The sequence below is a fragment of the Myotis nattereri genome, assembly GCF_964212035.1.
Source record: "Myotis nattereri genome assembly, chromosome: 14".
NCBI lineage: Eukaryota > Metazoa > Chordata > Mammalia > Chiroptera > Vespertilionidae > Myotis > Myotis nattereri.
In genome coordinates, this window is record NC_138089.1 from 16,179,789 (window position 1) to 16,205,827 (window position 26,039).

Below are 26,039 nucleotides of genomic sequence, written 5' to 3' on the forward strand. Positions count from 1 at the left end.
TCAAGGAAGCCGGAAATTCAGAAATGGGTACAGGGCACAGAGCTAGGAGACGCTCTCTAGTTCTGATATGAGAAGTAGGAAAGCCAGAAAAAGAGGGAGGAAGTCTCCCAGTTTTCCTTTTTTCTTCCTCTCTCTTTTCTCCATTCTCTTGCACATGGGCTGCAGTGATCTGTAGTAACCAAAACTCTGAGAAAGAAAGTTTCTTCTCTAATCAAAGGAGCAGTGGTTTCCAAGACTTAGGGGCAAACCCTGGTACTGGTATTTGTTTTTGTCCTCTGTCTTTCTGCTGCAGGGCCCTGGACAACACATCCACCAGACATTGCAGGAGAGCAGGATAAATAAAGCCTCCGTTTTCTGAATAGAAGATGGAAAGAGGAACCTAGGGAACCAGAAAGTACTCAGGAGATCATGGGAAAAAGAGCTTGGGGAAATGAATCCATGAAGTTGCTTATGAATTCTAGACTTAGCCCAGGTGGCTCATCAGAGCTCTGAGCCTAAACGATGTACCATAGTTAACCACCCAGGTTCCAACCTGGCTTTCCATATGAACTTGGCATTGAAACCAGTCTCCAGATGGCTGGTTGGAACTTGTGACTTGAACCTAACCAGTGTAAAGGTCTGCTAGAATTTAGCTATTAACATTCCTTATAGGATTTAAATAAGAACAAGAGTCTCATAACATTACATTCAAAATGTCCAGGATATGATACAATATTACTCAACATTTATGAAGAATCCTAAAAATCTCAACTCAACAGAATACAGAAAATAGATCAACAAAAGTATGACCAGTTGATTTTTACAAAGGTGCACAGAGAAAGGTTAGTTTCCTCAACAACTGTAATTTTTTGGTAAATATTTACCATATTTATAATTGTGTTGGAATAATTGGACATCTCTTCGATCACTGGATCTAGGGAAAGCCAGCTGCCATGTCCTAAGGACACTGTGGAAAGGCTCACATAGAGAGGGACTGAGGCCTCCTGCTAAGAGCCAAGTGGGTGAGCTATCCTGGAAGTGGATCTTCCCATCCTAGCCACGCCTTCAGATCACTGCAGCCCTCCTGACCTGCTACCCACAACCTCATTAGAGACCCTGAGCCAGAACTACTTAGCTAAGTCACTCCTGATTCCAGAAGCTGGCATATAATAAGTGTTAGTCAGCTAAGATTGGCGGTAACTTGTCATGCAGCAATAATAACTAATATAACAACGATGCTGATGTTAAACTCCTCTTTGCTTTAGAAAGAAGAGGAAAGGAAGGAAAAGCAGGCATTGAGACCAGGATTTGGTTCAACATTTTTACCAAGCCAAGTAACACTCATGTTATCTGGACTTCTTTCCCTACTCGTACAAAGATACAGGGTATTTCCAAGAAATGATTTTTTAAATTAATCATCTTCCTACATAGACATCCTGAGGCTGATATCCTACTGGAGAGTTGAGGAAGATACACTGAACATCTCACCTACCTCCTACCAGGAATTTCCAAAGTACTATTTTATGAAGCAGTCTTTTAAATAGGATATGTTGTATAAGTTGTCCCAAAATAGAGTCCAGCAAAGGGATATGCATAAGGTAGGCACTCAGTGATGTGTTTCGATGTTAGCAATGGACTGCTGTGCTTATTCTTTTAATTAGCAGACACTGAGCTCATACCCAAGTCAAAAAGACCAAAACAAAACAAAACCTACAAAAAAGGTTAAAATCATACCTGTATTTCCCTGCAATCATTAACTTTCTTTTCAAATATAGCCCTGCAGGTTAGCCTGTGCATGAAGCAGTTGCATGAGAAGTTACTCTAAGAGACAAGTCAGTGTTTGCGTCTTCTAACACTGAAAATCTGCCCAACAACTCACAAATCAGCGAACAGAAAACTATGCTTTGGCAGCACTGCTTGTCGTACTCTTTTAAAGGAAAATTGAAAACATGAGATCACAAGGGTCAGATGGTTATTATTGGAAGCTGGCGCTTATAAAATGTAATACATCCCATTTCCTCCATCTAAATTGCATTGTTCTGTCCAGGTCACCCGATGGGGCCCAGGATAAGGTGTTTTTCTGATGTAGATACTACCTCAGTTTCCAAAAGCCTGTCTGTTTAAAAGTGGGGACCTGAAAAACACCAACATTGACAGGAAAATAATATTTTTTTTGTAACCTCAGCAACACAGAAAATGGTTTCACAAGAAATAGTTTACAAAAAAAAAAAAAAAGAAAACTTTATTATTAAACACACAGAGTACTACTATTCAGCAAAGTCCACTGCTGATGGCAGCTTCCCAAACTAGGCCATTCAGAGAGTTTCACTCTGTTAGGATTTTAAGAACTCTGAACATTTTGTCGATCAAGGTATCTTTATAACATTTTTTTGTGTGAATGGATCTATATGTCAATAAGAGAAAAAATTTTAAAGTACCAAATAAATAGCAACTATCAAGGAGGTAGAGAAAGGAGGTGCAACAAAGAACAATCAAACTGAGCCACAATTTCACATAAAGCTGCACATGTGGTTTAACAGAATTTCTAAGGTCAGCTCATTACAAAACTCTGTAGGCCTAATAACTGGTCCAGGTAAGCTGTTAACCAATGTCACCTGGATGCCCTGACTCTAAACACCTCTAAAGCCATCTTGGTGTAAGTATCCAGCTGCCAGCTTTAAAACGAAAACTGCGTCTAGACTTTAAAATGTGGTGGTATTATTGTGAAAACCTGGAAGGAGAAAAACTTTCAGTGCCTCCTGCTTGACCGCAAACAACATTCAGTTGTAGAAAATGAGGAGGGAACATCTTCCTCCAGGGGGCACACAGGCCGCGCCTCCCCCTGCCCCACCCAACCTTGAAGCCTGCTCTTGTTGCTTCAAGGCTACTGCCATTTGCCACTGATGACCTTCCTCCTCTTCCTTTTGAGGAAGACAACTATAGCTGAGAGGTTCTTTGTTTTGTTTTTAAAAGGGGGTGATAGGAAGAGGGGACATCTTATATACATTAATGGTGTCCACAAATTTAAAGCAAGCGAAAAAGATGCGTGTGGAGCCAACAAAAGCAAGTGTTTAGCAATCCATTTATTTCTAAGAGGCAATTGGAATTTCATATCTCTGAGAACAAAGGGAGAAGAGTTAATGCCCATTTGGAAGACAATGAAAGTTTCTGCTAATTAACCTGGGCAATGCTGTCTGAAAGAACCTTTCTTCTCAAAGCAAAACCAGTCTACTTATTACCCTTCCACGCAGTGGGAGATCCCACCCTCACCTCTCAGTGTCGCATATGCCTCTCACCTCCTCCCACATTGAAATCGAGGCCCAGCTTCCCCTTTCCTAACAACACCTGTTAGGATCACACCTTTGCCTGGATTCATGCAGCACGTTGGTGCTTCATCTTTCCAGAGTCAGGCACCAAGTGAATGCTTAATAAACACTGTGAAAGTGAAGGCACTGGACCCAGAGGTAATCAATGGCAATAAAGTCATGAAGTGCCATAGGAAATAAGCACATGAGCTAATTTCTATGTAAAATTCCCAGAAGCCACTCAGACAGACTTGAATTCTTCCTGAGCTGAAGGACTCACCATCCCTGAGGCAGTATATTCCACCCGTAGATAGCTTTAATTCTTAGAAAACACTTAACTACATTAAGCTGAAATTTTCCTCCCTGAGATTTCCTCCCATCAGGTTCTGTTTTGGCCCTGGGGCTCTAGGACAAATCACATCGTATCTGTATCACACATCTGTCAACTGGAAGGCTGCTGTCCTGTCCCCCAGGAGTGGTCCTTTCCCAGATGATCATCACAGATCACCAGTGGTTCTTCTGGCAATATATCTTGAAATGTGGTCCAAAAACATTACCATCATCTAAGGAGCATATTAATCATGCAAATTTCATGAACCTTCATTCAAACCCACTGAATTGGATTCTATGGGATGGGGCCCTAGAATCTGCCCAGATTTAGCAGTTTCCCAGATGATTTTTTTATTAACTCATCACTCACCTCTGGATGGGCCCCTTTGAATCAGTCAGGACATTTTCCAATAGTCGAGGTGTGGTCCAGGCATTGTGTTACAAACACTCTGTAGGCAGCTCAAAGGACTATGAGAGAAACAAAACTAGACGTTGGAAAAGGTCTGTACAGTTAGAGCTGTTATGAGCTCTGATGGCATTCACCCAGTGGACCAGGCAGTGTGGTGTCAGGATTCCGCAGTGTCTCCTATATGTCACGCACTGAGCTGGATAACTGGATGAGTGCTGCCTACACAGTCTTCATGACTGCAAGATTCTGTTATGCTCATGTTACACAGATGAGAACACAGACGCTCTGAGGGGATGAGTGCTTATTGTTCAGTATCAAAGAGCTGGGAAATTAGAAGCCAGATCCCTCTGACTCCAAATTCTATATTTCTCCCCCATTGACCCTCCATTCCCAACCTAAAAGTGCTGAAAGAAACATTTTTTATTTGTGCAATATTATTGTTGATATGGGCCCTTAAAGACCCTGCTAAATGTTTGAGCAGAGGACATTTAGGGAAGATTACATTAGTTTACACTTTTGTTTCTGGCTCATTCACCAGATTCCTGAGTGACATATTTAAGATGCAGTTGACATCTCTACAGCATGATGGGCAATTACTTGCCATTCCCCAGCTCAGGACTCAACTCATCCAGGTGAAAGGGCTGAGATAAAGTGATGCATAACATGGAGCTTGAGGATGTCAGTGCGAGGTCCAAAAACATGTCCCACCACGGTGCACAGGATTGGAAACTTTCCCCTCTCACACCAGTTTTTCTACAAGGTTATTTTTAATCCCTTTCTATGGCATCAGGGAAAAAATACTTCATAGGAGTAACTTTAGGTAGCAGTAGGTAAGAGATGAAATTTCTGTGTTAAAGGAGTACATGCCCTAGAAACAAGACTTTCATTGGTTCATCTCCTGATGCCCCAGGCCAATAATTTGAGCAAGCACAGAAGGCAAAGCTACCACCTACATAGGCTATTCCATTTAACCTCCTGCCCCATGAGGGAACACTCCAAGCAAGCAAAGACACCCATGCAAACAGCTCATGTCTTTATTTAGAAATGTCCATTCCACTGTTGGGAAAAGTTCTGAATCAAGACAGCCAGTGGCTCAGTAGAGATGAAGCTGTCAAGTGGAAAGAGAAATCACACAATTAAGAGAGATGCAAGTCCCAGTTCCTAGGGGGTCTCACTCCTGCGGTGGGCATGAGGGGTTCTCCCTCCAGAACATCCATCTCATCAGATCTGCGAAGCTGAGCAATCTCAGCTCAGCCTGGGGCCATAAATGCCACATAAAGATGCTTGGGGGACTCAAGACCCTACCAGCATTTCCTGACGATGTTAAGGATGTGAACTTTGTTTCCATCCTAAATTTGTTTTCCTGTTCTTCTGGGAATAGCAAGGTTACCAGAAAAATGCTAGGAGGTGTGACCATTACAAAGAAAGCGGAAAACAAATAACTCCTAGTGCTCCATTTATGTGAAGTAACAGCCATGTTACATTACAGTAAATGGACTTTGCCAGTCTCCATTCTGGCAGGGCCAAATTGGAAGTAAGAAGGAGTTGCAATGAAGAATCAGTGCAGCTATTTCTGGAGACAAAAGCAGGCCAAGAGCAGCAGAGGCCATGTTAAGACAAATGGTCCAACTCTGGAATGGCGTACCGGAATGTCACTACAATTAGATGGATTAGAGGTTGCAGTTCGCCATAGATAGCCATAGGATACCCACTGATAATCACACATTTTGTTCTACTGACAGATAACAGGAGTCCACAAATGAGATGAGCTTCCTCTGTGTACACACGTCTCATGAAATCAATACTTAATTACAACAGGGTCTCTTGTGTGTTATTGGTGGTTGATTCTGGTGAGGAGGCAGGTACAAAGCTGATGTGCTAGGTGGAGAGTTAAGTTGAAAGAGGTTGGTGCACAATGGCAAGGTAGTGCCATCCAACTGGCCATGCCTGAGGTGTAGATTTAAATGAATCACTGTTTGGACACTGGGCTTGGGTAGGAGAACAGAACTGAGACATGAAAAATTATGCCATTAGGGAAGGAGCAGATTCTGCTGGGAGGGCAGTTGCTAAAAAGCTACTACAGATCACATTTCTTTGTGGATGTGCAAGGCCCATGATACAGGAAGAAATGGACAACATCTGAGGAGGGCTCCCGGGAGAAGCTGTGTGGGCGAAGGGAAAGAGCGGAGAACAAACAATCAAGTGACCTGAGATGGATCCTAGCTCTCCTGCACCTAGCAAGTGGCACAGTACCCTGCAGCTCAAGCTACTTATCCGAAAAAGGGAATGACATTTATTGTGTCTAAGCCAGAGGGCTACTGTGAGGATGGAGAGAAACCAGAGAGGCAGAAAGTACTTCATAGACTTAGAGCCTCCAGACCATTGTAAGAAAGGTCACTCTTAGAAAGTAATAAGAACTAGGTATGCAATGTCCTGAACGACCAAATAAAGAAGAGGTAATAGCTTCATTTATTAAGTTCTCAGTGCAATTTTACTTGAGGTCACATTGGAGCCCACACACACAGCAAAAGCATGGAACCCCAGATATGGGCAGGGGAATCTAGAAAATGGTTCCATAATTCATCTATGCCTTGCTCACGTGACTCCACACTAGAGAGCATTCTATCTGAAAGCTGTATGTTCATCCAAGAATTCTCCTATTGTCCTTCCTTGGTTAATTTTAGTTTATTTCTATAACCACTTCTTTTTTAATTTACTAATTTCCTATACTTTATTCAAAGGCCTACAGGTTTGTTTGTTTTTTGTAATCATTCCTCAAAAAAGATTAAGTTTGTGGGTATAGCACTGAGAATTATTTTTAGAAAATAACATAAAAAGATATGGTAGGGAAAGAAAGTTGGAGAGAACACGAAAGGAGAGATTTTAGGAGTTACAAAATAGCTTAAAAGTCTTGCCTTCAAAGAAGGAAGTGGGTTGTTTCTGGATGAGACTTCCGCTCTGCAGCAGGCCCAGTCTCGTCACTTCGCAGCTGTGTGCCTTTGGGCCTGTGAGTGGACTTCCCGGGACCTTCGTTGCCTCGCCTGCTAAATGGCAAATGTGCACATGAGGATTTCAAAAGTTAATGGTGCGTGGCCCAAATTCTTACAAGCGGTTTTGCTGTTTTTCCCATCAGCCCTTTGGTGATGCCTACCTTAGTACAAAGCCTCCCTTGAAACTAACCAAGCAAATATCTCTTGATGGGACGAGGTCTACTTGCTGGACTTGTATCACTCACCCCTCAGCAAAAGCAGAGACGTCGTTTCAACACTGAGAAACTGACCTGGCAATAGAAAGAAAAAACCCTCCATTCAATTCACAAAGGTTGTCCTAGGTGAAAGCAAGACACTGTCATCAGACACAAGTGTCCAGGTGTACTAAAACCAGAATTGCCATGGGTAGGTCAAGAGAAATACACACTGAAGTGTCCTAGCTTTCCTGGGCTCCTGTCTCTGTATTTGCTAATTAGGGCACATTTGACAATGGCTGTGTTACTGAGTTACATCAAGTACTGCACTGGGGCATTCTAGAAGGTGTAGACCAAGCATGTCAAACTCATGGCCAGCAGGCCTTATGTGGCCCACAGGGAATATTTTTGCAGCCCAGCCAATATAACGGTATGTAAGAAACATTTTAATAAAAATTTTGTAACTTAATTTTTACATAATTATTAATACATAATTAATACATATGTTATACATAATTATTAATAATGAACTACAATGTTCACTAAGGACTGATTACTATAATCATGTTGCATTCATTTCCCTTATGCGCCGGCACACCATTTCTCTCCACTAATACAAGCAGTGAATATTTTAGCAGCCGATTGCCACATCATTAGTCTTGTACTGACTTGTTTGGTGTGCCCAACAGGAAATATTTCGCTTTCAGAGAAAAAGAAAGATAGGTTTATTTGCATTATGCTTATTAATCTGTGCAGTTATTCAGTGTCTGGTAAGTTAATGTTCAAGAAAAAATATCAATTTTTATTAAAATGTTCTATTATTTTGTGTTAACGATTACTCATTTATTTCAGCCCTTTGTATTCATCATGTCTCCATCGAAATAAACCTAAATTTCTATGAAAATTTAAGCTTTTGTTTTTTTTGCTGCCCACATAAACTTAAACCTTGTTTATTTGGCCCATGTTACCCTTTGAGTCTGACATGCTTGGTATAGACATTAGAACACTGGACCAAATTACAGAGCTACCACATCACATGCAGATTTGAATTTTGTGAGTTTATGTATCATAAAATACGTGCAAATTTTGAAATAATGCAACTCCAACCCCCAGCTAAAAGTGTGTCGACAATCACATAATTTAATCTCAGATCTGAAGGAGGCAAGTGAACTGTAGACTGAATCTATTCTGGGGAGCATGGGGCCGCTCATTTTCAGCTGGTAAACCAATCTCCCTTCTATCTACTGTTGGAATTAGCCTCAAAATAGTGGAATTTTGAGTCATGCAAGGACTCCAGGAACATAATGCTCAAATAAAGTATGGCCTCTCTGTGTATGTTTTTCATTTATCATTTAAGAACCCCAAATCCAGACAGATGCCTGACGCCAGGAGTGCTGGAAAATTGTTCTATTTTTTAAAAATATGGTATTGATTTTAGAGAGAGAGAGAAAGGGAGAGGGAGAAATAGAACATCAATGCATCTACATCAATCAGCTGCCTCCTGCCCACCCCTTGCTGGGGATCAAGCCCTCAACCCAGGCCTGTTCCCAGACTAGGAACTGAATTGGGGACCTCCTGGTATATGGGTTGATACTCAACCACTGAACCGCACCAGCGGACTGGAATAGATTGTTCTAGAATGAAGATAATGAAAATTTTGCTTTAAAAGGTATGGCCCAAGTCGGGTAGAAAGTAGACTTAATCTAAAATTATCAAACTTATATAATCTCTCAAGGCCACACATTTACACAGTGACACTGATCTTAGTATAGCAGCCCCCCTTATCCACAGGGTTACATTCCATGATCCCAGTGGATACCTTGAACCTCAGAAATGTACTAAAACCTCTATCTACTATATTTTTTCCTATACATACATACCTACCTATTATCAAGTTTAGTTGATAAACGGGGCACAGTGAGAGATTAATAACAATAACTAATAATAAAATAAAGCAATTATAATAATATCTATATGTAACTATATATATAAAACCTAAGTTACTGTTATGACCGAACAACCGGAACGACCAGAATGACCGGTCGACCAGTCACTATGATGCACACTGACCACCAGGGGACAGACACTCAATGCAGGAGCTGCCCCCTGGTGGTCAGTGCGCTCCCACAGCCAACTTTCCCTGGTCCCTCCCCACTGCCGGCCAACCTCCCATGGTCTCTCCTCCCCCCTGCCGGCTGGCAGGCCCCAATCATCCTGGCCCTGAATGGGACTGGGCGAGACAGCCCTGATCAGCCCTGATAACCAGCCAGCCCTAGGGACCCCACCGTGCATGAATTTGTGCACTGGGCCTCTAGTACTATAATAACAGTTATGTGAAAGTGGTCTCTCTCTCAATATCTTATTATACTGCACTCCCCTTGTGCTTAAAGGACACACTTATGGCTTCTGTTTGTCATGTCTGAATTGCCAACATTACTACTCTTGCAATTGGGACATTAGTAAGTATAGTAGGGGTGACCTGAACACAAGCACTGTGACACCGTGACAGCTGATCTGATAACTACTAAGTGACTAACAGGCAGGTGGCATATACAGTGGGTTTACGTGGACAAAGGGATAGCTCACATCCCAGAAACGATGGAGAGGGACAGTGCAAGATTACATCATGCAATTCATAATGGCGCACAATTTGAAACTTACAATTTTTTTTGGTATTTTCCATTTAATATTTTCAGACTGTAGTTGATCTCCAGTAACTGAAACCACTGAAAGTAAAACCCAAATAAGGGGGACTATAGTGCCCAGGGTATTCAGGATCTCAAACATGCTCCCAGGCCTCTGTCTATTTGGCCTCCTGCAGTACCTACAGAGGACTTTCAAACTCACAGGAACATTCAGAAACCACTTTCCAGTTTTAGAAACTCCTTTCACATACATTAATGTACATTGTTCTTGCTGTCTGTAATAACTTTGTGACATAGGTATGATAAGGGAACTAGGTCACACGAGGATAAGAGAGTTGCAAAGTCACAAAACGAAGCAGTATGAAATCCAGATCTTCCCACACCCATTCCAGGAGCCCATTCTATGGCACCAAGCTGTGCTCCTCTTTGGAAACGGTCTAAGAAGAGATGGTCACTCAAGGTTAAGAAGCCTTCTCCAAGGAGTGACCTTTATTCCCCCTCATGTCCTGGACTGTTTGCTCGCTGTGTTTGGCTGCCCAGCACCTAACCCCACCACTGGATACAGGCTAGTGGGATGGATAGAGATAGAAGTGCTCTCTTCTCTTCTACAGGTGAGCACGTGAGCACATAGGCCAATTCGATGCTTGCGCTCTTCCAGGAATCTCCATTTCAACCAAGAAAGGTGCAGGGTGAAATGGTTGGGGCTCATCCAGTGAGCTCCACCACTGATGCTACAAAGTAATTCCTGAAAACCAGAGATGTCCTGGTTCATTCCATCTCCAGGCCTGCTTCTCAGCCTCCCACCAATTCTGTAAGCAGCCCCATCCCTTCCAATACATTTCTGCTTGGTTAAATCAGTCAAAATTCATTTGGTTATTTGCAATCCAAAAAGTCTAGTGTAAAAGCCAACTAAGTCTACATTTTTGCATGTGCATTGATACCCAAAGACTAAGAGATGAGAGTTCCAGTGTATGCATGTGCGTGTGAGTGTGCGCACATATTCTTACTCTCAAAAATTTAGAGTACATATCCAAAAATGCTTTGCAATTTTTATTTCTGTTACATGGTATCTTGTACAAATATTGCAAATAATATGGTAACTTTTGAATGAGCTAAATGGGGACTTAAGATTGCTCTTGTGAAATGAACAAGATGATTGGCTTAATCTGATGTCCATTTACTATTTGATTTATTGTTTTATTGTTCGCTTCCTCTCTTAAGATTTTCTCCCACCAAAATCAAAGTAATTACACTTATGTAATAAATGGATTATTTTTTTTGCGATGACATATTGTTCCAAACTACTGTCAAAATTCTGATAACATATTATGTCTGCCCTTTTGTGTGTGTTGAGAAGCAACAACAATAAAAATGGGTAAAAATATTTCTCTGGCTTTGCAAAGGTTAAAGCAGTTACCTAGAAGTTGTGAATCACAAAACCACAAGCTTTCTGTCAGACTTAAATTGACTCCATCACCTTTCCCCACTCTACAGCTTACTCTCTCGATGGTGTGCTTTTCCCCATGATCCCAGTGATTCCAAAGCAATTACATTTCCAAGAAAAGAAATGCAATAAGCAAAGTAAATTCATAAAGTGAGGCTCTGAATGCATTCCTGCCATCTTTGGCTTAATGTCTGATCCTGGAAGATGTACCCTGAGCAGCAGGGAGATCATTTGTAATCTTTATTATGATGACAACCACAACTGCTGCAAATGCCCTTCCACAACTGAAGATGCTTGCTGAATTCTTTGAAATTTTCCAAAAAATATTGTATTGGGTACCAATATATGCACAGCATGGCATCAACATATGCACAGCATATTCCCTTCAAGTTTAGGACCATGTTCTTAGCAGGTTTAGGCTAGAAATGGGCTGAAGTACTTCAGTTCCTGTGGAGGTGAGTTTGTCAGCTGCTTCCCCAAGGTTGACACTGAACATTTCTGAATATAGAATAAACAAATTTATATTAGAGAAGAGAAGAAGGGAGGAAGAGAGGAAAGGATGGAGGGAGGGAGGGAGGGAGGGAGGGAGGGAGGAAAAGAGAGAGGGAGGAAATTTCTTCTTTTCAAGTTATGACATATGAGCTAATGAGTTATTTACATATCTATTGTCACTGGGAAAATGACCATCCCAGTCAGACTTCCCCATTCCTGCTATATTCTCTTCCCTGATTTACATCAGCCATGTTTTTCTTTCAGGAATCAAGCTCATGTTAATATTATCCCACGAACAGCATCACTAGAAAAGCAAATGCCAGGCATTGCCCAGGGCAGACTTGATCACACAGCTCAGTGGAGATGGGTTTCAAGCTTTGGTTCAGGGAATTACTTATGCTGTTTTTTCCTCTCATTAATGCAGACATTTAAAAATTAACTATATCTACAGAGTGCACTTTTGTAAAAGGGGCATGCAGAACTTAAGAATTTAGCTGTGATTGCTACTGTAAAGAATTACTATTGTGTCTAATGTGAAAGATTTGAATTTTCCCCATCTAGTTTATTCATTATTTAGGTAAAATTATGATAATTGGGTATTATATACCAGATTACATAAAAGAATGGTATAAATGTAAATTTTTAAAAATTATCATATACTCCAGTTTTTCATTCTACCAAATTTCGGTCATAAATATTTATGAGGCTTTATTATCATTTAAACTTGCCAACTAACTACAGACAATTATTTTGAAAATACAGCTCTGCATTCAAGCTACCTTGATACTGCCAGCAAGTCCCCAGCAAAGTGTATCCTTACTGCTTACAAATGCCACCCCATTACCCCCGTCTTGGCACAAAGAGGCTCTCTGCAACCGCCACTGCCTCTAGGAGCCTCCCCACTCTCTCTTGCCCTGGATTTGGGAGCCCTGATACTGCTCCCCTGGGGAGCCGTCCTTCCTCCCCAAGAGCTCATCATAGGGTGGAGAACGTCTCTTTCTGCCAGTGGGCCGTGCACTCAGTGTACAGTGGCCAAGTTGCCTCCCTGCTGTGCCCTATGCAATGAATAAAATAGTGCTCAGTACACCAGTGCTCAGAGAGTGGCTCTGGTCAGCGTTTGCTCCTCCCCATGACAGAGGAGTTAGATGTATTCCTCTCAGCTCTACTCATCACCTGCAATAGCAACCTGCCATTCACTCCTGGCACCTGCAGTCTGTTCTCCACACCGCAGCCAGAATATCCTTTAGAGAAGTATGTGAATATCAGAGAACCCCACTGACTCAAAACGCCACACTTGGGTAGTCCTAGCACACCCTGAGGGCTCGCTGAGCACGCCAGTCTCACTCCCAGGCCTCACCTCCCACTGCCCCCGCTCTCATAAACACTGGCCTTGCCACTCCATTCTCAGAACAGGTTCACCACGTCTCCAGCTCAGCCTCCCTCTGCTGATTACACTCCAGGCTTTCCTACGCTTGGCTTCAGCCTCTGCTCAAATGTCTTTCCTCAAGAAAACCTTTCCCTCGAAACCTCATCAGAAAGAGTCTCTACCACCCTTCCTCTGCTTGCTGGCTGCATTTTTCTTCAAATTACCTACATTCTGTGTTTATTTGTTTACTAGAGGCTGGAAGAACAAAATTCATGCAAGAGTAGGCCTTCCTTCCTCTGGCACCCGGGACCCGGGCTTCCCTCGAAGCCCCGGCTTCGTCTGGAAGGTTGTTTGGAAGGATGTCCGGAAGGACATCCAGTCTAATTAGCATATCATGCTTTTATTATTATAGATTGTCTATGTCACCTCTTAGAATGTAGATTCTATTAATGAAAGCACTTGATCTCTGTACCTTAGGGCCTACAACAGTGCCTGGTCCATAGTAGATACTCTCTCATATAGACAGTAAAATGGATACATGCTCTGCATGCCAAGGTACCTGACCTGGCTAGCCTTCAGAGTATCACTTCCTCCTGGTTTCCCAGGACTGTGTTCTCCACATCAGTTCAATCGCCATGATGAACTACTGCTTGCCTACACCTGCACATGTGGCACCTGAGCACTTGGACTCTGGCTAGTCCTGAGATGTGTTGTAGGTACAAAGTATACATCAGATTTTGAAAACTTAGTATGAAGAAAAGAATGTAAAATATCTCATTGAGAATTTTTTATTGATTGCATGTTAAAATGCTATTTTCTATATATTAGGCAAAATAATTATTATTAAAATTTGTTTCAACTGTTTTTTTATTTTTAAGTGTGGGAACTAGGAAATTTAAAGTGACACAAGGGCTCACATCTGCAGCTCGCCTTATATTTCTGTTGGCGAATGCAGCTCGAGACCAGTACCATGCTCTAATCAGGAGCTGCCAGGTAAAGTATAAGGGTGCAGGCTTTACGTCAGATAGACAGGCTGGGATTCTGGCCTTTTGGGCCTAGGCTCATGGCTATGAGCAGAATGCTTAAATTCTCTGAGGCCCAGTTGCTTATCTGCTCAGTGTGTGTAATGGAAGTACTTCAAAGGGCAGTTATAAGAAGTAATAAAGGAGCCCTAACTGGTTTGGCTCAGTGGATAGAGCGTTGGCCTGCGGACTGAAGGGTCCCAGATTCGATTCCGGTCAAGGGCATGTACCTTGGTTGCGGGCACATCCCCAGCGGGGGGTGTGCAGGAAGCAGCTGATCGATGTTTCTCTCTCATCAATGTTTCCAACTCTGTATTCCTCTTCCTTCCTCTCTGTAGAAAACCAATAAAATATGTATATTTTTTTTTTTAAAAAAAGAAGTAATAAAGGAAATAATAATGACTCATGAAAAGGCCTTATGGGTCCCAAGGCATTCAGAACATACTGCTCCTTTCCCTTCTTCCAGATCCCCACCATCCGGACAACAAACCTTTTCAGTCAATTCCCCAAGCTCTACCCCTTACCAGCACCTAATGGCCAGACTGAGTTTTGTGCTGTGGCAAGTATGAAGCATCTATGTGGCCATTTCACAAACATGTTGGAGTACCAATGCTGTATGAGAAATTCGACTAGAAGCAGTGGGGGTGGGGTAAGCTTTGAAAATAAAGCCAGGGAAAGTAAGGAAGAGGGGCTCTGAGTGTCCTTGTTTGTAGTGAGGTGGTAGAGCTGACTGTGTGTGCTGTGCACTGGCCACCCTCCTCCGAGCACCAGCTGGAGGCTCCCCTGTGATGCCCTGGCCCTCCCTTCACTGGTAGCCCATCACCAGGCATGGCCCACTCCTCTGGGACTGTGGCCTGCCTCTCAAGGACTGTAACTCATGAATTTCAGGAGAGCTAAGTATACGAACAAGCAAAGGCCAGGTTTCCCAGACTCCTACCTGGAGGTGTTAGGGTAAAACCCAGGAGTCTGCATTTTTTAAAACTCCACAGGAGATATGATGTATACACTCAGAATGAATGAAGATTCCAGGAAGGGTGCTCACAAATCAGGCATTAGCATTTGCATGACCTCCCACAAAAGGAGCTCCTTTGGGCAAAGTACAGACCTCCTCACCTTCAGATTCCTTCTCTGTAAATTGACACCTATGAAGGGGGGTAGCTATCAGGATCAAGTGACATGTGTATGGGAAGCCCTTCCGTACCCAATGGACTACATGACTGACAGCCATTCTATATTGTTGTTAAGAAGCCAAAGACGGAACAATGGCACCACGAGGAACAAGAGCTCTACCATCATCACCTCTTTTCTCTGGCATTTTTGACTTCCCTCCAAATTTCAAGCTCTCCATTTTTTGTCAGTTACTCTAAAGTATTTGGGACAGGTGGTTTAAGTACTGTCCTAGCTGGACATTTCATATTGGTCCAGCAAAGCAATTACCACTAATATGCAATTGAAATGTCAATATTTTAGTCAAGATTAATGAAGACATTTCTCCTGTGGACACGGTTCTTTGTTTCACGCTGTGCATGGTTTCAATTCTGCAGTTGAAATGTGACTCCCTCTCCCCAAGGAAACCTTCATGCACCTTCCCAAATAAATGACATGGGCTGGCACTGAATTTCCCCACCAGCCATAAGAGAAACGGGTTGCAGAGTGGTCAGAAGCTACCCTGCAATGGTTAATTCAGAATTGTTTGTGCAGTAGACAGCCTGAAGTTTTTTAACTTCCCTGGAGATTGCAGACAGGAGTTTCAGCATGCCTGGCATTTGCTTCATCTTGAGAGTGAGCCTAGAGCGAGCTTCTCTCCCAGCTCCTGGTCCTGGGGGTTGGCCAGGAACCCATAGAGCTGAAGAGAGAAGAGGGGAAAAATTACAGAATGCCTCTGAGATTTATGCAGCTCTCAGAAATGTCAGAAGAATTCCTGGAGAATCAGGTGCCATTTCCATCCAATTATTCCTTTATGATTTTAAATCACAGAGAAGTTGCTTAACCATGTTTACAGCAATTTCTTGAAACGTCTCCTCTCCCTGTTCTCTCATGAATTTTTTCCACATAGTGTAGGTGTCAAAAAAACCCAAGTGCTTTGTTTCTTTCCTAGGTCCATTGTCTAGTTAATTATTGGGTAACTACGTGGCCTGGTAAAGGGAAATAAACAAACAACCATGAAACCATCTCATTTTTATGCTGAAAAATATAGAGGTGAGAAATCACAACTGTATTATTTTCCCTGGGATGCTAATACAGATGTAACAAATGTGACATGAGTAAAAGTCTGTATTTATAAAATATATATAAAAGGCTACATGCTAAGTGTCCCTCCCACCATCCAACCAGTCACTATGATGCTCACTCACCACCAGGGGGCAGATGCTCAACACAGGAACTGCCAAGCTGCAGTGACTTGGCAGCGGTGGTTCTTGGGTGTCACACCCTGAAACCAGAGAAGAGGGAGCCCGATTCCTCACGGGGCCTCACAATTCCACCTTCGGCCATGGATTATGTTGTTGCTGGGGCACTGTCGGCCCCGAATCTGGTTTACTGCACACTTGCGTTTGCGTTCCACACCTTGTACCACGGCAACTTTGCAGAGTGCCCTCTCACACTCCGGGACCCTTCAGGGGATGTTGGAGAGCCAATTTTGGCCCGATCCCTGCAGGCCAGGCTAAGGGACCCCACCTGCCGAAGGGACCCCGCTCACTCTGCTGCAGCACCACCCAGGTGCAGCCGGCTGGGGAGAAACCGCTGGGGGTTGGCTCCAGGGCATGTCCCGGCCCATCTTGCCCAGTTCTGCTTCACTGGCCACCTTCTAATTAATTTCCTTTCAATGTGCATGAATCTGTGCACCAGGTCACTAGTCAATACTATAACCACTGGAGCAGCCAATCAAATACTTCTTCCAGAACACAAATATCCTGTATTGTGATGGTGACAGGTGCCTGTCAGAAGACTTTAATGCCAATCAAAGCTCTCTGCAGAACAAGCAGCATGAGGCAACTTGACAGCAGGCACACCACCTGGCTGGCACAGGTTTTAAGTAGCTGGGAAGGCCATCGAGGCTCCTCAATGTTCCCTTGTCTGAAGCTTGGGCTCAACATTCTGATTTCCTTGGTTTAATGTCCTTAGGTGACTAGTTTTCGTGAACATTCTCTCTATTTCATATTATTTCTCTTGCTGTTTCATTTTCTTCTATTGCTTTGGTAGAGTGAAGGAGATTTTCTAGAGCTTCAATTTTTTTTATTTATGTTTCTTAGTGGAAAGAGTCCATTTTGGCAGGAGGCCCCGAGGACTGAGGTGAGTTCCAAGGCTAGATTAGGAAAGCCGGCTAGATTTCATTTAATAAGAGCTCAATACCGGAGCTCCACTTCTGTGGCCACTCAAGGGCAATTAAAATGGATTTTAAATGTTGGGCCCATTTTTAGCATTCTGACTTCTGCTTGAAGTTTAAGCAGCTGACATTGATCCAATGAAAAGTGTTTAATATTTTAAAAGAGTCAATATTTCTTGGGCCTTAAAGGACAGAGTGGTATACATATGATGAACTAGATGGATACTTAGTTCATTTCCATATAGCTTTACAGCACATAGAATCTAACAACATATTAGTGTTGGAAATCGCATCGAAGAGAAAACTGTGCATACTCTAATGTCACTTTTTAAAATAATTTCATTTGGATTGAGATATAATTATGATCTTTAAGAGAAAAGGTGATCCTTTTTAGGAATTTTTTTAGTAGGTTGAAGAATAAGCACAGGGAATAAGTAATGTAGAATTGAGGACCCTCCTATGTCCATTCCCTCTCTAATTGGGTAAAAAAAAAAAAATCATAGGGATGGGTATTAAATTAAGTATGTAAAATACATAGCAAAGGGTTGCGTCTATCCTCACCTGTCTGGGCACACATGGTAAGAGAGTTAAGTACAGCATTCCCTAGTCCAGTGATGGCGAACCTATGACACGCGTGTCAGAGGTGACACGTGAACTCATTTTTTTAGTTGATTTTTCTTTGTTAAATGGCATTTAAATATATAAAATAAATGTCAAAAATATAAATCTTTGTTTTACTATGGTTGCAAATATCAAAAAATTTCTATATGTGACATGGCACCAGAATTAAGTTAGGGTTTTTCAAAATGCTGACACACGAGCTCAAAAGGTTCGCCATCACTGCTAGTCAGAAGGCATTGATCTCAAATGGCTTCATGTTAGAACTGATAGGTGACACCCAAAAGTTGATAAGCATTGGGATGATTGGACATGGACAATCTGGAAGCCCCTAGGCCAAAAGAGGAAGGAATTAGAATTAAGATAAAACAAACTAATAATAAGAGGAAATACTGGAATAGAACCAAAGACGTCTTTAAATGTCTATGAAGTTTTTTCTTTCATTCTTGCTTTGATCAATTATCTACTTTTTTCAAACCTTCTCACAGAATGTACTTATCGATGCTTTTATTTGTGTTTTAATAAATGATTTAGTCAAGAAAATACAAAATTTCTGTTGACTCAGCCTTCAATTCCTGAGGAGAGAGAGTGAACCAACTTATCTACTTCCATGACCTATTATCACCTTCTACTGAGGTGGGGATCAACACTTCCTGAGTACCTACACTATGCTAAGAAATTTAAAGACATGAATTTATTTAACTCTCAAAACTATCCTGTAACATAGGTTGTCATCTCCATTTTGAAAGTGAACTGGAGCTGAAGGAGGTTGGGTAGTTTGCTCAAGATCATGCAACTGGTAAACAGCAGAAATGGGATTTAAGCCAGATCTTTCATAACCCCAAAGCTATGTTTTTACTACACCAAACTATAGTCACAAGTCCTTAAAATTCTAAAAAGTCTCTGAAAAAAATATGTCCTATAGAGCTGACCACATAGAGTGACTTATATCTTACAGTAATACTACATGATCCTATGTTGGAAATGTCTCTCATTTTCCTAATGTATTCAGAAATCTCATCCTTGTACTCCAGACCAAAAAGATCCTATATTCAAGGAAGGAGTAGTTCTTTTAAGTCAGCAGAAGCAAGTGCAGTGCTTGTTGTACTTTTCTAAATTTACTGTTTCTGCTAATTTTCTTTGACTTTTTTTTTTTTAACAAAAGAGGCATAATGAGCTCTACCAAAATCTGAATTCAAAATCATCTCTTTGTTTCTTGTTGATTGCAACTTTTCAAAAATGAACTCATCCTTTTTTTCACTGTAGGAACATATTTGCAAAACCAACTTTAACACCCAATGACCATATAAACACTGCCTCAGGAAGATTCAGTTTCTATTTTATTTATCCTTTGAGACCCATCAAATCCAATATACTGACCTCCATTACAGATTAACACATCTGACATTATCATTGCCATAAAGATTCTTGGATTATAGACAAAAGGCTACCGGAATACCCACAAGACAACAATTTTTTTAAATTTATCAGATAATTTCTAGGATCTCCCTTGGTATTCATTTGTGTTGTATTTCACACTGGACATCACGCTACTAAAATTCAATAAGATACTATGTAACATTCAAGCAATGTCATAGAAGAATGTTTAATAACATCTAAAAATAATTCTATATTGATAAAGGAAAATAAGTCTCAAAAAAGTCTTAAGGGTATTAAAGACTATAAATCTCATTAAAAGGATCTGGAAGGATATGAAGTAAGCTATTACTAGTGATTGTCTCTGTTCAAGAATAATTAGTGGGTTTCTTTTTCTTTTCTGATTTTTTTTATTTAAAGAACATGTAGGGCTCTCAAAATAAGAAATAATAATTATTTATGAAATATATATATGTGTATATATATATATATATACACATATATATAATAAATTATATTCCTTAGTATCGAGGAAAATATCGTCTTCTTTGGCTGTGAGGTAGGCAAAATGGGTGTTAGTAACTCCTTGAACATGTGGAGAAATGGATATTAAGCAATTTTCTACTAGCTCCCAAGTGGAAGAGGACAAAGTGAAAGTTAGGCCTGGTGTTATTTCCATAACTTCTCCATATGTTGATGTGCTTACAATTTTAGAACAGTTGGTTTTCATTACAACTATATGCACCCATTTATTCCAACTTTCTACCAACATGGGAACATTAGATACGACATGACATAAAGTTTCTACCTTTCTATCAATTCTGATACAGTGGTAATGGGAGACATCACTGATCAATCACAGCACTCCATCCTACTGGCACAGACACAATGTCAGAATCCTTCTCAACTTACTTTCCCAGGCAGACATCTGTTGGTTGGGGTTGGCACATGAGAAGCATTTCACCACATGCACCAGTAGGACCATGAGGGCCTTCAAGGCAGGAATTTGCCATCCCAGTGTATTAAATATTGCATCAACAGCAGTCATATATACATGCACTACTGCCTTCAAATCCCTTCATCTAGCTGCCTGATGTGTGTTAGACACTGAGGAAAAGTGAGCATAAATCTTACCTTCAAGAGCCTACACTGTATCAGGGAAGAAGACTCCGACTCTAAAAGCCTGTACTGCAGAGGGGAGAATTCTAAGCACCAGACAGCCTCTGCTCAGAGAAAGCTAAAGGAATCTGGAAAAGGCAAGATTGCCTCCAGCTAGAGGGTGCACAGATAAAGCATTTGAGCTGGGTGCCAAGGTAAGGAGTTTGGGATTTATCTCATGGGCAATGAGGAGTTAATGATGGCTTTGAGAAGACGGGCACCAGGATGAAAGCTGTGCAACAGAATACACCTGGTAGTATCACAGCGTGTCCTGAGTGGAAACAGGCCCGGAGGCAAAGGACATCACAAAAGGAGAACGGCACCTCCCAAGCCCAGGTTTGAAGATGCTGGTGCCTCTTTTAGACAGCACAGCTGCAGGAGAAATAACCACCTCTGACCACTGTTAATACCTGATTCTCTCTCCTGCATTCAGACTCTGCATTGACCTGGCCTGGAGGGATCTGGCTGCCACTTAAGGGAAGATAAAATATGGCCAGCTCAGTAATGGAAGCCAGGTGCTCCAACGCAGCTTGCTTCCTTGGCTGCAGGCCAAATACATCAAGGATTCTCTCTGCTTTACCTGAGCGGGAGCCCAATTTATCTGCCAGCTGGCTCAGGGCTTCCCCATCCCTACAGAACTGGAAAGGAGGAGGAGGAAGAGGAGAAACCGGAGGAGAAGGAAGTCAGGGCAAGTCTGAGTGCTCCACTATAGAGATCTCGGGAAGAGATGGCAGATTCCAGAGAACTGGCAACTAGCGTTTACTGAACACTTTCTGTGGATTAGCACTTTATAGGTGCTATCTCAATCCTCAAAACAACACTGTGGGGAGCATACCTTATACCTACATTACAAGTAAAGAAACCCAAACTCAGAATCCGTGCCACGGACCAGAACCAGCTGAAAATTTCTTGGTGAGCAGAGGCGAGAAGCTGTTTGCCCGCGATACTAAATCCAAGTGGCAAGTGGGTGAGCTGGGTCTTATCTCAGGTCTGCCATGTTTCCCCGCTGCACAGCTCAGCCTGTCAACACCAAACATCTGCACTTGCTGGGGTTAAGGTTACCGTCAGGAGAGAGGTGGGCACCATCCCTCATTAACTCGTTTTCACTCATTCCCTTAGCCCGTCTCTCTATAATGATTTGGATTTTTTGGCCTTTCTGAACAATGTGTTTATTTCCAAAGAGTTTCCCAGTGCAGCGTCCAAATGACTTGTCAAGCTCCGCTCCCATGTCAGCTGCCTGACACAGTAGAGCAGCCCTGCTCTCCCCTGGAACGTCTTTTCAGGCGGCTGATGCTTACCTCTCTCATCTAGATTTCTGACACGAGTGTGACAGCTGTGTGCACCACTCGATTTCTTTTCCGTGCTTTACTTTCCACTCCACCAAACCAAGTTTCATGAATCTACTTCTTGGTCTGCGTAGTAAAGCCCTCCAAGGAAGCTCTGGCAGCACAAGCGTATCACTGTTATTTATTGCTTGTCTCCTCCATCCTGTATATGGTAAGGGATATACCACCATTGCTGGAATGTTAATGCTGCATCCCAGGACTCTGAGGAAGTAGCAGACAATGGGCAGGGGAATGGTAATGCAAGCTAGGGAAATAAATAAGTCAGGGATGGGCCAACGGCAGACCCAGAAGCCCAGACCACAGGCCATCAACCATCCCATGCAGACAGCACTGGCTTTCTGTTGTTACCCTGGTTAACTCCATCCTACCTTAGTTGCCTCTAACCTTTGGGATCACAGTGCTCCCGCCCGGCAGCTCTTCCATTTGCTCGAGCTAGGAAGACAATCCCTGTAAGGCCTGCAATGGGAACCTTTTGTGAAAGGCTATCAGGTCAGAATCAAAGGGCATTTTATGCTTAACCACAGGGTGCCTTGTTAGTGGCTGGGATCCTCAATCCCATAATGCAACAAGGACCACAGAGACCTGTCTTTTTGTTTTTCTCCAAAATGGAATTATCTTCATTGATTTCTATACTAACTTAGCAAAGTAATTCAAGCCCATTATAAAAATTTCAGAATTATATACATCCTCTCAATTTCATAAAATGACTTCAGTTATCACTGAGATAAGTACTCTTAGTAATATGTTATGAATATAAAGTATATTTTTAACTCAAAGTACTATACTTTGCTTTCGTGTGTTGGACTCTATATCAAGGTGATAGCTCCATGTCAAAACAGTGGTCTCTGCCGAAACCGGTTTGGCTCAGTGGATAGAGCGTCGGCCTGCGGACTGAAGGGTCCCGGGTTCGATTCCGGTCAAGGGCATGTACCTGGGTTGCGGGCATATCCCCAGTAGGAGATGTGCAGGAGGCAGCTGATCGATGTTTCTCTCTCATCGATGTTTCTAACTCTCTATCTCTCTCCCTTCCTCTCTCTGTAAAAAATCAATAAAAAAAAACAATAAAAAAAAAACAGTGGTCTTTCAGTTAGAGATAACAAAGTGAAGACATTTTGATTCCACTATTCTCCCTCTAAACCCATCCAAAACAACTTTAAAAAATGAAAATGGAAGGGAAGTATAGCCCTACAGTAATGATAGAGATAAATATACAAAATTCAAAACCACAGGCCATGAACCACAAACCACAAACTCTAGGATATGCTTTGAAACATGGCCCCAAATGTGAAAAGCCATGAGAGCTACACATAACCTCCAGAGAAATTAGGCAGGAGAGAGAATTCCCTCAATATGCTAATGACCCAGGTCTGAAAGGTCAATGCAAGAATTCACAGATAGAAACAATGAGATCTAGGGACACAGGCAGGCCACAGAAGTGGGGGCAGTCCCTGAAGAGTCCTATCCTTCTACAGAGAAGGAGGGCTCAGCAGGTAGAGCTCAAGAAGGTATATGAATGACATTTTTATTGTTGACAACCCAGGCTTAGAAACAAGGTGGTTTGAGGACCTGGTATGTTCACTTTGTACCTACTATCCCAGTTCAGTTACAAATAGCACCTCCTTTCACTATGGAGTGAATGGTCATTTGAACAATAAATTCCATGGCCTCTCTACTTACTGCTGAGAGAACTGCTGGAGATGATGTGAGGTAAACAGGGGAGAAATAACCTTAGCCACTGGATTACAAACAAAGGATTTTGTACTCTGAGCCCCAGTAATACTAAAAACAGAGAAACCCAAAGAGAGACATCATCACTGGGCAGAGGAAACTTAGTGGTGAACCCCGAAAAAAGGGACTGCACTTATCCATCTCCATTCATTACCACACATTCTTATATATAAGCAAATACTTGGTTTTATATGAATTTCTAATTTACTCAATTACTTTGTTGAATTATTTGATTATTAGTAATAACTGGAAAGGATTCAACATGAAACAAATCCTATATAATATGTTAAGTGCCCAGTCATCTGGTTAGCCATTCAACCAATCAAAGCATAATATGCCAATAATATGCTAAGGCTGCTTAACAGCTCACTATGACATGCACTGACCACCAAGGGACAGACGCTCCAACCAGTAGGTTAACTTGCTGCTGGGGTCCAGCCGATCGGGACTGAGCGAGACGAACCGAACATGCCCTGGAGACCTCCTGCGATCCCTCCCCGGCTGGCCAATCTCCCCTGTCCCTCCCCGGCCCCAATCGTGCCCAATGGGGTCCCTCTGCTTGGCCTGCGCCCTCTCACAATCCAGGACATCTCAGGGGATGTCCGAGAGCCGGTTTCGGCCTAACAGCAAAACTGGTTGCTATGATGTGCACTGACCACCAGGGGGCAGACGCTCAATGCAGGAGCTGCCCCCTGGTGGTCAGTGCACTCCCACAGGGGGAGCGCTGCTCAGCCAGAAGCCGGGCACATGGCTGGCAAGCACAGCGGTGTTGGTGGGAATCTCTCCCGCCTCTGCAGCAGTGCTAAGGATGTCCGACTGATGGCTTAGGCCCACTCCCTGTGAGCTTAAGCCAGCAGTTGGACATCTCCTGAGGGCTCCTGGACTGCAAGAAGGTGCAGGCCAGGCTGAGGGACCCCACCAATCCCCCGAATGCATGAATTTCATGCACCGGGCCTCTAGTATATAAATAATTGGTGGGGAGGTTGTGAAGAGGATGAAGGAAAAAAATATATACACCAAGAAATATATATTAGGAGGAATTAGCCTCCCAAAGAAATGTCCAACAACATGATGGCTACTCAAAGAAGAAAGTTAAGATGCTTCAATTATCTATTGCTGTATAACAAAGTACCTTGGAAGTTAGTGACTTAAAATGTATTTTCTCACAAATCTGCAATTTGGACAGGACTTGGGGAAGACTGTTAACCTATGTCCCACATAACATCAGCGGGAAGGCTCAACTAATGCTGGTGAATCCACTGACAAGATACGTTCTCAGATGGTTGGCCACTGGATGCTGAGGTGCTGAGAGCTCAGCTGGAGTTGTTTCCTGGGCCCATGGTTCTCTTCCATGCGGTATCTCTCAGGCTAGTTTGAGTTTCCTTACAGCATGGCAGACAGTCTTACGGCAGTTGGACTTCTAAGAGTGTACAAGTGGAAGCTGCCCAGAACTGACACAATGTAACTTCCAATGTATTTTACTGGTTAAACTGAGTGACGCAATCAGCCAAAATCACAGAGAAGACACTACACTAGGGCACAACTACTGGAAGGCATGACTCATGAAGAGACACTTAAGTAACAGTCTATCGCCGTGAGCAATACTCATTACAGCATCAGATCTAGATTTAAAGTCCGGGATATTGTCATTTAAGTTAGTTCCAGATGTGGATGAGGTGCCTCAAGTGCAGCTATTAATCTGAAGGTGCATGAGCTAAAGAGACAAATTATATAATGGTGATATAATTCCTATAAAAAAAACTTTGTGGAATTCCTAGCCATCAAAGTAAAACTCATTCCATTAGACAAGAGCAACATCCACAAAATTGCTCTCTACTTTGGGATGAGTCCGAGTGCTGTAAGACTCAAGAGTTTTAAAAAAATCCTGTTGTCTGCCCTGGCCAGTATGGCTCAGTGGATAGGGCATCGGCCTGCAGACTGAAAGGTCCCGGGTTCGATTCCAGCCAAGGGCACATGGCCAGGTTGCGGGCTTGATTCCCAGTGGGGGTTGGGGGTGGGTGCAGGAGGCAGCCAATCAGTGATTCTCTCTCATCATTGATGTTTCTAACTCTCTCCCTGCCCCTTCCTCTCTGAAATCAATAAAAATATATTGAAAAAAAGAATCCTGTTGTCCAGGTGGAGGGTCTACAAGTCACACTCAGAAAAATACTGAGTCTTTTTTTTTCCTCGAAGAGAAGGGTCTACAAGGTACTACCTTTTGTCTTTCTAATGTCTTACCAATGAATCTCATAGATTCTTGACCACAAAGCCACATTTCACAGGCAATAGTCTGTATTTTATATTAGTCCTG